The sequence below is a fragment of the Homalodisca vitripennis genome, unplaced genomic scaffold (genome assembly GCF_021130785.1).
Source record: "Homalodisca vitripennis isolate AUS2020 unplaced genomic scaffold, UT_GWSS_2.1 ScUCBcl_6924;HRSCAF=14371, whole genome shotgun sequence".
NCBI lineage: Eukaryota > Metazoa > Arthropoda > Insecta > Hemiptera > Cicadellidae > Homalodisca > Homalodisca vitripennis.
The window spans coordinates 3,785-17,350 of NW_025783030.1; the positions used below are offsets into that span (position 1 = coordinate 3,785).

General features: G+C 33.1%; 1 pseudogene; it reads left to right on the forward strand.

The window, feature by feature from the left end:
- The first annotated feature begins 2,517 nt into the window (after positions 1 to 2,517).
- On the forward strand, positions 2,518 to 5,626 carry LOC124373993 (annotated as a pseudogene).
- The last annotated feature ends 7,940 nt before the right edge of the window (positions 5,627 to 13,566 follow it).

A 13,566-nucleotide genomic window follows, 5' to 3' on the forward strand; every position in this document is an offset into this window, starting at 1 on the left:
TGGTTGCACGCCTCGGTCTCGGGACTGCTTATTTGGGGTTGCCCCTTATTCGCTCAGCTGCCACCACCATATCTGATGGGACTGTCCACCTATACCGGCCACCTGTGGACACCGTCCAGTACCTGAGGCTCCGGTTTAACTGGATGATTATCTCTAAACTCCCCCCATAGAAACTAAAAATGTTTGACACGAATTAACGTTATAGGGGGGGGGACCAAATTTTAAATTATAATATATAACTCAGCTGGGCTTCCAATATAATAAGTGGGCACACCAAACACAATCAGATTATGATTTATCGAATGATTTCGAATCATCTACATTCTTGAACTATACGAAAGTGACTGAAAGCTAACATTTAAAGACTTACAGTAAGAACCCACCTCATATCCGGGCCTCGGTTTTAAACCGCACCTTCGGTTTTATCCGGGCGGCCAATTTCCCGGAAGGCCCAATATCGAAATTTATTTACCACTGGCTTTGGCAGGACGCGCAAGTTTGCACGCATCTAGTCTCCCCCACGACTCTGTGCGTTTATTTTGGGTGTATACTATTTGGTTTACATTTTCCTGTGTTTGTCCCTCAGTTGAGCTAGTAGGGTTTAACCTTGTAAAAACAGTTCGTTTTGATTATTTCCAGTTGCGGTTGAGTACAGTACAGTGCAATTGTTTTGTTTTTCTGTCAAAGTGGTTGTGTACTGTAGGTTGGTTTATTACCGAGCCGAATCGTTATCCGGCCAGGGGCTCGGTCCCGTGGTGGCCAGATATGAGGGGTTCTACTGTATAAAAACAAAATTTCGGGACGAAATAATGTAATAGATATTTCTCAAAGAAACATTCATGGTTTTGCATGTTTTTCAATCTTAGAAATAAAAGTGTTAAAATATTAAAATATAATTTACAAAATTAAAAATATTTAATATGAATTACAGTCCTAAAACAATAACAATTTAATTACTCTTGATGTATTTTCAAGGATAAACGTAACTGCTTATGAAAACAAAAGGAAGACACGTACAACACTTGGTTCTTAGACCTGCCGGTTAGTCAGTAAGGGAAAACACATGGATTTTAATTTTTAAAATGTATTTTTATAAACTAAATTTGGCACAAAATAAAACCAGCAATTTCCCCACCCCACCCCCATAATTTAGGTATTTATTATGGCCTTAATGGGACAATAGTACTAAACTTGGTTTCTTCACAGTGGAGAGTAGATAAGATATTTCTTTATTAAACCCGGATATAAACTTTTGATTATTAACTAATTATAATTGTATTTCAATTTATTTAAAATTTGAAATAAAATCAGTTCTTTACTTTGAAATAATTTGACTTGTATTGGAAAGTAATATTTAGCTATTTGTGCTGATTATAACCTACAGGCTGAAAGTTTAATAATATAGTATACAATACACATTACAGAAGCTTTAACAGTGTAAGATAATAAGAAAAATAAACAGTAAAACCTAATTGAATTTTCCAAATAGGCTATAAAATATGTCCTTCCAATGTCTATTTGCATGTCAGGCACAGTATTCTGGTTTAACACCAAATTTACAGTTCGTACAAGTCAATCTGGATTGTGTAAACACAACTCTCTATTTGTTTTGTATACATTGAAGTTTTTTTACTCCAATATTGTTCCACCCGAAGCATCATCACCACTTTGATTACAATATTTTTCATCCTATCAACAGCTAATAACTCAACTATCAGAACCGTGAATTTATATTGGATGAGTGGTTTCGGGGTATTTAGTTTATATAAAACATAGGCATTTAGTTCCATACGTTCAATGGCATTTATGTTGCTGCGATCTAGCCTCAAACGCCAAGGCTGTAGAATAATGCAACTATACTTAACATTAAAAGCGTTTTTAAAATGTATAAAAATTGAAAATTTGTAATATCCTTCAATCATTGTAGTTCTGCATTCATCATTATAAATCAAGTATGAATCACTAAAGCTGCTGACTGACTGACTCACTCACTTTCTCAATGTTTTATAGTTTGCTCTGAGAATAAAAAGACTTGTATTTATCTGATTTTCCCAAATTTATCTTTCATAACTAAATCCACAATACTTGACAAGATTCAACCCAGCTATTATTTTCTGAGCAATACAATTCCAAAACATATTAGATATGTATAATCATGCTCATTTTATGACTAGACTGAATAAGACAAGGGGTATTTGGGAACATTTTAAGTATTTTATTATGTATTTTTGGTTCTCAACGAAATCTGTAATAATATTGTACAAGTGCTAATTAAAAATGCCTTAACGTGTGTGATTCTGTATTTTGTTTCAGAAGCAGTAATGAGACTGAAATAAACAGTTTAAGCCTAAAAATGTCTTCTTTTCACCTTTGGTAAAAAAATATTTACCCCAACTCCTCCGGAAAAGGGAAGTTTTCCATTAGATCATGAAGGCCAGTGCAAGAAAGTGATGCTTCAATATATGATTTGCCTCAATATCAACAAGAACAATAACACTGAGTGTCGCCAAGAAGCTAAGGACTACTTGCAATGTAGAATGGACAACAATTTGATGGCCAAAGAAGAATGGTCAAAATTAGGGTTTGATGATGATAATGACGTAAACGATAAAGAAGAAAAATAGTGATACAGTGTAAATTGTTTGGTGAATTTTACTTATAACAATGGAGAAGAAAAAGGTTTTGGTCGGTTGTTGCGGAAGTGTTGCGACAATCAAATTACCCTTACTGATAAACAGGTTCTTGGACAGGAACTGTGAAGTTGAAGTTGTAATGACTCAAACACGCATTACATTTTGTGTCCCGAGCAGAGATATCACCGTTAGTGAAAGTGCATGTTGATGAGGACGAATGGACAAGTTGGAAGCAGAGAGGCGACCCAGTGCTCCATATCGAGTTTGGGACGGTGGGCTGACGTATTTGTAATTGCCCCCTTGGATGCCAACACGCTCGCTAAAATGGCAAATGTGAGTTAGACCTATTTTAAGTCATAGTGGTTTTTTATTATTTATTTAGTTGTAGCTTAGTTTATAATACATCAGAACTGTACTAAAACCATAGGAAGTGTTTGTTCAAAGTTAAAACTAGATACTAAATCTCTCGGTTTATACTAAATTCAAGATACTCCTAATTCTAGCATGATTTTCTGTAGTAAAAGTATTATTTTTAACTATTTATTTTTTTCTCTTTCCAGTGCTTTCTCATTCTTATCACCATGATCACACTTGTGTTAGGTCACAATTCAATATTTTATATCATTACAACATCCATGATCTATTATGTAATATCAACGGAATATTACGTATAATGTAGTTTTTATTACTGGTCAATATTGTCTATTCCAAAATTATGCTGTGGCTCTTCCATAAATGTTATATATCACTAGATTGTTCCTCCAAATCCAACAAACTTTTTCCACATTTCTGCACCCCTATTTTAACCCGTTACCACCGTCAGTCTCCCCTTATTTTACCATCCCTGTGACTCATCCTGAAAGTTATATCCTATATCTATGTAGCATACATGTCCAACACTTCCAACATGGTTTTTCCATTAGACTTATTCCTGTCTTATCATTCTTCCATGTATCTCTTCTGATTCACCCTACATTGCTCTCCTCATCACCAATACGATTCCAATTCATCTACACTCTTTTTCCAATAAAGCTTCTAACCTTAATCGGAACTTCATTGTCTCATCTCTTTCCCATTTCTCTTAACCCTCTAAGGATACTCAGTCATATTTATCAGAAACGCGTTTCAATATATCTGTATGTTTTCATTAAAAGTACTATGCTACTAAAAACAGTTATTTTACTGTAAAGTAGTAGACAAGGCAAACTTTCTAAAATTAGATAGCTGTGTTTTAATTTTAAACCTTTTTAGGCATAATAAAGCCATACACAGTTCATTTGTAAAGACAACACATTCAATCCTGGTGGTGTCGTGCACATGCCACACCACTAGTACCAAACAACACAACGGTGGCATTGAGTACAGGGGTATTTTTAAGCCGCGGAATTTCTTATTATTTTATAATAAATTATAATTGTCACTATATTAAATGTTTATTTAGATGTCTAATAATACCGAATCGACCTTAGGTCTCTGAAAAATAGTCTTCATATTCAATATTTTTTTTATATTTATAACTCGAGTGTCAGTTTGTTTACATTTAGCTGGCAGATTCCCGCTGTTTTCTCACATGGTTTACTTTTATTATTTGGGAGATGAGTAAGTTTGATATTACAACATATCAGCACCATAAGAACCGATGACCCCATGGTGGTGTCATAGTAGTTTTTATGAAAAAATAACATTTCAACTACAAAAATGATGTTACTTAGTGATGTTACTACTATACATGCCTGTATTGTATTATATTAAGATTTTCAACGCAATTATTTGATCAGTGTGACACATTTCCACACTGTTAATACCGATGATGCTTCAGTGGCATCAAGAGTACATTTATATAAAATAAGATTTTTTCATGAAAGTAGTTATTTTCCATTAATTGTGTTAAATGTTTACTATAGACGAGGCAAAGAATCGACTGAGATTTGTTACGCCCCGGCAGTAAGTAAGTAAGTATAGGCTAAAAAAGTAAGTTTGGGAATTCAAATACTATACCCCATAATAGAACTGGGCTTGAATATTATATTAACCAAGGCAGCTCTAAAATTTTGTATTTATGACTCTTGGAAGTTATCTTCTTGTGTCAGTTAAACGTGGGGGCCAGCCAGTTGTAGTTACTATAGTGTAACACATTACAACACGGGCAAACAATTATAACCACAATGTAACGCAGTATACCTATCGTAAACTAAATTCTCAAAATGAACAAAGAATGTGTTGGTTTAAAAGTAGGACACAAACTTGTCCTACCTGGGAATATAGAACAAATTTTTAGTAGGTGGAAATGTTGGTTGAAATGAAATTATTGCTTTTCTCTTTTATGGTCTTTTAGATATGTATAGAAATTGGCTAATTAACTAATTCAAAAAGTAATATTAAGCATTTTTTACTCTAAATGGCTTGGTTTAATCTTCTTATCAGGCTTTTAGTTTCTATTATTTTTTAGCACAAAAAACTTGGCATTTTTAGCCGTTTTACACTATAAATCCATACAGCCCTTAGAGAAGTCTTTTGTCAATTGTAATTACAATATTGTTTTCACAATCCTTCCATTATCAAATATAAACTTCAAATACAAATTCCAGGATTATTTTTATTTGGAAATTAATTAGTTTATGTGTAAGACAGTTACTCACAATAACAAGGTTCAATTACTATATAGAGTCCTGATCAATCCTTAACTTCAGGTTTTAGATGCAGAATTTTGTAACTTGATATTTCATTTCTTGTGTTATTCAGGGTTTGTGTGACAATCTATTGACCTGTGTGGTGAGAGCGTGGGATGTACGCAAGCCTCTGTTCTTCTTGCCCTGCAATGAAACACTCGCATGTGGGAACATCCTATCACGTCAGGACATGTTAATCTGCTCAAGAGCTGGGGCTATCAAGAGATTCCTTGTATATCCAAGATGCTCATGTGTGGAGATACAGGCACTGGTGCTATGGCCGAGGTCGACACAATCGTTGCAAACCATATTGTAAAAAATTAGTTTTTAATAAAATGTTATGTTACATACATTAATAGTGTGACTTAATTTTTTCATATTTACTCCATAGTTTACCCTGATTATGTAATTATGTTTTAGCAGGAATAAATTTTAAACTAGGATTCATTTAACTTAGTGATAGTGATAGTATTTTCACTGATTAGAAACTCTTGTTAGATATTAGGTATTGCTTTTGATTCTCCACGATAACCATCTGATGTCTCTGAGACTCCTGCTATGAACTGGTAATGTAAAAATCCCATTCTTACAAGTCCAATAAGTAAAGCTTTGTGATCCTCGCTCTTCCAGATTCTGTTATTGCAATCTTAAGAGGCAATAGGAGTTGGGCTGCTCATCTTAAACATTGACACAAAATATACATATGTCAACAATTTCTTGGCATAGTGACATTGCTACACGATAATGTGGGAAAGGGGGTTTTGGATGACAAGCCTCTCTTTCTAGGAGAAGGGTATTCTGAAATATTTTAAAACTCTGATCCATTTTAATTTGAAAAATCACATATAAACACTTACTAATATTATGAGTACAATGCACAAATGTTGCAGGAATGGTTTTAATTATCTATTTAAATTTTAAATTACACAAAGACTATAGAAAAATGGTAAAAATTGAAATATATAAAGCAATATAAATATTGTAATTTAGTAAAACTGTAGTTTGACTAGAGGGAAATTGGCCATTTTTACAAATTTAAAAATAACTACATTGGTAAAATGGCAACTTGCTAATCATTGTAATTTTCTTGTAAATAGTTTTAAAATCAATTGTTTTATTAAAACATTTCGTTGGCTACTTTTAATGATCTTATCAGATAGCATGCTAATATTTAATAGTAGTAGTAAAGTTAACCTACAATATAAACGTGGGTGAAGGAAACAGGATTTTTTCCACACTACGTTTCGAGATCTGCGATCTGATCTCTTCTGCAGATAAAGAACTAAACCTAATACATTTCGAAACGTAGTGTTACTAATTTCTTGTTTCACTGAACGATGGCAAATGTCCGAAAAAAATCCTGTTTCCCTACACAATCCTTCCATCGTCAAAAATAACCTTTAAACGTGGGTATAAGAACAATGGTGAAAATTAACAAAGTATCCTGTTGAACAATGCCAATTAATATAAAAAAGGAATAACAATAAAGTATAAAGGTAGAGAGAGTTTGGTCAATAATTGCGATATAGTGTAATAAATTTGCATAGTTTTTGTTATCAAATATTGTTTCAATGCCAAATTTACGTTATATGATGCCGTTTATAGGAAAATTTAAAAAGGTTACTTTTAGTTCCACAATAAGAAGACAAATCTGCAGCTTCTTGTGTGACATTTTTTACACCTACTGCTAGTATTTTGGATCAACAAGCTGCTAAGCTCGATTTAGAAGGCAAACAACCTGTCGCAATTTTATTAAATTCTCTTTTAAATCTCAGCTTTTAGCTTCGAAGAACACTATCATGTCTATTACGCGATTGGACCTCTTCGGTATTTGAATATATGATCTCTCAGTTAGAAGGTCGAGACTATATCAATTAGACTACGAAGAGGGATTATCCGTGCCTTTAGAGGAATTTGGTATAGGAATCAAGTAAAGCTTTGTGATTCTTGCTCTTCCAGATTCTATTGTTGCAATCGATGGCAATAGGAGTTGGGCTAAATGCCTATACCAAGTGGTCTTCACACTGACCAATTAATTATCGGGATAAGGTTTCAAATCGGCCAAGTATGTATTTTCCTCTGGCTGATACCTCAAATTAGAAGCTTCATACAAGCTTTGGTGATTGGAGTACGTACAAGTCCAAAACTTATAAAACATAAAGTGAAGCTGCAAGAGCGATGCTTGATGGTGTAATCGGGAGGCAGGTACATTCTCCCTGTAAAAATGAAGGTTACGTTTGACGTTTATTAAAAAAAAAGTGTAAACTAATATCATTTACAAGAAAGATGAGAATAGAAAACTAGGATTCTAAATTGTATGATGAAATATAATTGGTCGTGACTGTAATAAATATGAAAGTGATGTTGAGGAATGAATTATTCATTATTCAAGAAAGTAAAAAGATATTTCGAAAACTGAGGAAAAGAAATTTTACCGCTCAACAACATTTACCAACCCTTCTTCATTCATACGGATCATTGCTATATCTAGGAGGATGTCTTAAAATTGACAACGGACGCAAAAATAAAGATTTTATATTACAAGTGTTAAAAATGTGGTTACTAACTGGTATGAGTTCAAGTTTGAAGACAAACTATGTAGCTTCCTGGTATAAATACCAAGCCAACAAAATATTGGGATGGCTAAAAAGTTTTCAAATTATAACTATTGAAGTATTTGGTAACTATTGGGAATCGTGGTAGTTGGATAGTATCTTCTGTTGGATATTCATAGAATCGAACAGCTTATCAGTGAAAATAGTGCAAAATTAAAACTTTCCTTACCGTTTGAGTAGTTGACGTTATGGTTCCACTGTACAGTATTACAATGAATGGGTTATTTCGATCACTTATTTGCACTGACTGTTATCGATAATTGGCCTAATTGTCCCCAAATTGTATCAGCTTTGATTTTAGCCTTGCATTTACAGATGGAGCATTGCGGCAATCCTGCATTCCAGCTTGGAGTTTTGGTTTATACAAGTCTGATCTATGTGACTGGGGAGGTCAAGCATTACCTATATTATCATAATAACATGTTACAATAACGTATTAGCACTCGATAGTCTTTCAAGGATTGAAAACAACCCTCTTCCTTAGGTATCTAAATCCCTAATACACCTGGCTAAACATGCAAAACGTCCTGACACTAAAAATTGCTGCAATGAACTAGCCACACACTAAACTAACAAACGAGCAAACTACCAGATTGCCCAGAGGTGTTGCCTCGATAGTCAGGCAGTTTGTTCGGTCTAACAAGCAGGCGTCGGCTGTACAAACAAAACCTGTTCAATTAAATCGGTTTTTAAAAATTAAAAGTTTTCTTAATGGTGGTTTTACAAAGTTAAATGCACCAATATACCCACTACTGGTTATCTAATAATAGGTAGGTAGTTAACTTTTAGTGTTCTTTAACGAGGACCAATGCCCGAATTATTTTAACTACCTGTTCCAGAATAAAAGTTGAGATGGTTATTTAATAACAACTTTTTATCATTCCAATTTTAAAATTTGATACACAAAAGCACACTCGTTTCTGTCATTGTACCTGCATGAATATTTTGTCTCAATGTTTTCCTCACAAGTTTCCAAGTTATGAATTTTCAAAGTTAAAGTTTAATTTGAAAAACGTCAACTCCAGAACCGATACCTTTATTTCGTTACTATTGACATAAAAAACTGAAAATTATTGTTTGTAAATTTTTTACTTTATATGTCTAAAAAACAGAAACAAACAGAGGCTAAATTTTAATGTAACTCCCTTTATTGTCTCTCTACTGATGGTCAGTTTGTAGTTCTTTCAAACTCGGGTAACGAAACTTTTTTATCCAAGAGTTAATATTTGTTCGTCGTCACACTGTTGCAAAAATAAACAGGGAGTTTTTCGCAAACGTGTTGCGGGTATAATTGTTTCCGCACGGCAATATTGTTACTTATATGGATACGTTCAATAGCGTCTATCTCTATGTTTTGTGTTGTGTCCTGTTCTGTTCCGTAATGACTTCGCGCCATCTATCAGTTATGTTTGTTTACTGTTTAGTTTTATTTTTATTTAATCAAACATAACCGTATTCACCTGTCAGTATTGTTTTTCATAACAAAATAATCTATAAGTGCATTATTTTCATGTAGTTTCTCAAGTATTTCTACGACTATAAAATACATTTCCACAAGGTAAGGTATGAACAAGAATATTTATGTAAATTTAAGAATGTTTGAGAATTATTTTGAATAGGTTACTAAATTTACTCTACAATAGATTCTAGTTATCAATTAAGATATAAATATGACTTGTGTGCTGTCATAACCCTGTGCTAAGGTTGTTAAATAGTGTTAATAAATCTTATACTAACTGTATTATTAGTTATAAAAATACATATCATTCCTGTCATAACTAGAAGGTAAATAACTTGTGCTTAATCCACTTCACATTATTTGTTGATGTTTTAAAAGAAAAATGCTAAGACTTGGGTAGGGTACGATAAGCGGACCCGGTTTTTTTATATGAAGAATTTAAATTCATCGATACCTAAATATTAGCATCTCAAATCCTAGACTATCAAATCGATATAAAAGTATCTATAGTCCTCAATAACATTCATATGTTTTAAGTTAAAATATAAATTTAATATTTACAGTGATCAAAACAAATTTATTATTAACCAAAATTAGGAAAACTGAAGACGACCATATTTGCTTCCTCTCACAGTTACAGTTGTTTATTTCCCACAAATTTCAATAATGGGGGTTTTCGGTCCAACATGTTGAAGCCACTAAAAACTATTCTTATCATCTTTCAAAGCAATGTCGTGTAGTTTTCTAAAATTGACTGCCATTCTTAATAATTAAATGTCACTTATATAAAATTGAAATATTACATTACGAGTATTATTTGAAAGTGTTTACAGCTGTTGATATAGAATATTTTAAGTTAATTGTTCAAAATAATTAATCAGTATCGATTGATTATATTCATGGTTATGATTAAGTAATATCGTTTGCCAATTTCGATATAAAAAAACCGGGTCCGCTTATCGTACCCTTGCCCTTAGACTTAAATAGGAAAGCAACAGAAATGAAAGTATGGAAAGGGCTCTAAACATTTTTAAATTATTGAAAAGGAGTTGAATGGGATAAGGATAGACCTTAATAAGCGGCTTACACTTTGTTAGGTTTTTCAAAATTTTAGGGAGTCTGTTTTAAATGTCTAAATTAAAATTGTTATAAACTACCTAACTATAATCTCCTAGGAAAGACAAATAAATTACTTACATGCGTTATCCTATTGTTTATTGTAACTATCAAAACCATTTGATATTTTACCAAAAGAATTGGTACTTTGGTATTAATCATAGGAATAACATGTAATTTTCACAGTAAGTCAAATAAAGGCTGTCTTTCTAATAACAATAGTTTTTTAGGTCCTCTCTAAGAAACATTCTTGCGAAAATAGTGGCCTCGGGATAATACCAAAGTACTGCCACACTTATTATACTGGAGCCAAATTTTGAAATCCTTTCTAGGGAAATGGGGTAAACTTTTAATAAGCGACTTACACTTGTTCAGTTATTTTTTTATCGAATGTTTTGATTGTTTTAATCCAATAAATAATTTCAATATTACAAGGAAATTATAAGTGACAAGATTTGTTTCTAGTGGCTTCAAGATGTGAGTTTGGCTCCTAGTAATCCAAAGGGAGAATCCTTTCCTTTATTTCACAAAAGCGGTTTCTCATTTGCTATCTGGGAAAAACTATAAAGATTTGTAATATCACTCTGATATGTGCGTCTAGGCAAAAGTTGGTTTTGTTATTTTAAATTTATCTTCTCACTATTCTATGTCTTGTATTGTTTACTATTCTTACATTTAATGTATTATAATTCTTGGGTACTTTGGTATTATCTGGAGGTCCACTATTTTTTTAACAGTTTGTGCTACCGAGGATCTACAAAAACTACATTAGAAAGAACCAGACTTTATTTGACCTACTGTGAAAATTGCATGTCAATTATGTCGATCAGATTCTTGTCTTCTTGTCTCCCATGAGGAAGCGATGTCAGCGAGAAGGAGGCCACTTTGTCCCTATGCACTACTTGTTACCATGCAATATAAGATAATTGTGGTAACCTAATCTAAACCTAAAAGCCTCGGACTTTGAGGACACAAAATTAAAGTAAGGGAGGCGCAAAAGGTCCTTTTTAGGACTAAGCGCTAGGGGGGACAAACTGTCATTTTTCCTCAGGAAAGAAAAGAAAGACTAAACCTACTTATAAAGTAGTACCAAAGTTAAAAAGACAGCCTTTATGAGTACTCAAGTAATCTGAGCTTGAATTTGGGTACCATCTCAAGGGATGTTTTTCTTTATTCGCAAATGTGATTTGACTTCGGAAAACTTGGACAATCTGGGACGTGATCTGAAGTCAGGAAAAGTACTGATCGGAAATGCCCATGGCCATCAGTGTGGGTTACATTGGAACCCTTAGCACCACCCTGCACTTCTAGTGAAAAAAAAACATGGTGTGTGTTGTATCGTAAACAAGCATGTTCTGTATATAGTAACTGTTGACTAGATTATCTACTAACAAGTTTTAGTTACAAATAGTTATTGGTTCTGAAAAACAAGACCTTAAACACAAAAGCAATACTTCACTGTTGGTTAATTGTTAATCACCTAAATCTCTGTATAACAAGAATGTATCTACAGCTATTAATACAAAATTGTATGATATTCCAAATATAAGAAAGTGTTTCCAGAATTATAGAAATTTTTTAGGTAGCCTAGTTAAAAAATTGTACACCAATACAAAAATAAATAAATAACATCTTTATTTCAGCAAGCGTTCATTCAAAGTTACACACTCTGATTTACAAGACAACCTCTTGTCATAGCATTACAAATAAATAATCATTAAAATCTAAAACTTAATAAAATTACATAAAAATTCTTTTTGACATGGTTTTTTAAATGAACGGTAACTAAGGCTCTTCAAAGCAGAGGGCAAAGTATTGTATATTTTTTGGTCCAAAGTATCTAAAAGCTTTCTTGCCGATTTCTAGACGGACCCTTGGCAAATGAAGTAGGCCGTCCTGTTGAGTACTGCCATGTGTTTATTTCATGCCTGAAAATAAGTTTTTTTCCTAAGATATTCAGGCTTGCCAGTCTGAATAACTTGAAACAGTTTGCAAGTCACAGCAATCTTTTAATTGATAAACAACTCAGAACTTAACCTAAATTCACTGATGTGATCAAATTTTTTGAGACCATAGACAAATCTCAGGGCTCTGTTTATGCAATCTAGTGAGAACCATTTACATTTTCCCGAGCAAGGCAACGAGCGAAAGATAAAAGAGCATAGTATATAGTAGGAAAAATTCTTGAGCGGGGACAATTTCCAACTTAGCAGACACTGGCAGTATCTTTACACATCTATATAGCGTCTTTAACTTGATCACGACGCTTTTACATGTAAATTTTTGCATACATTATAAGCACATTGCAACATCTGCTTTTTAATAAAGTATATGAACAATTATACTTCATACTTTAAGCCATTCCTGAGCGTATGAACAAATTATTTCATGCACAATTACTATTCAGTATACTATTTGAATAATATCTCAAACCCTGAAATGTTAGTACTGAAAAATTCAGTGACATAACAAAATTGTTTTGCAGGAATAGCACCAATATTGTGTACAAAATGAAAGGGTATGAATGGACATATCATAGCTGGAACATCAATCTGTGTAGATTATTGGTTGTGGAACCCCTGACCAGGTAACTAAGGAATATCTTTAATTTTTATCATTTAATATGTTAGGACTTAATATTTCAAAAGCTAAACTTTCTACACTGAGAACTGATCAGAACGTAACAGACAGACTGCTCTTTGACCTTTTGAAAAAAAAAAACTTTTCCTTAAACCAATAGGAAGTTATGTACCGATGTTTTAATCTCTAGGACCTCTCTATGACCCTGATTTTTAGTCAGAAAGAGAGATGGACCGCCCTTTTAGATTTAAAAATATAGACCTTCCTTGTATAAAAAAAAACGTAAGTGCAAGGAAATTCTGTAGGACATTTCTGTCTAATGTTACAGCACAGCAGATTGATGGACTGTCCTTTTATCTTTTGACACCAAAATCAATAGAGTTCTTCTCAGACCAAGAGGAACCTATGTACAAAGTTTTAATCTCTAGGATAGCTCTACGGTCCTAGTTTCTAGGACGGACAGACTGCCCTTTAATTTTTATACCCGTAAATCA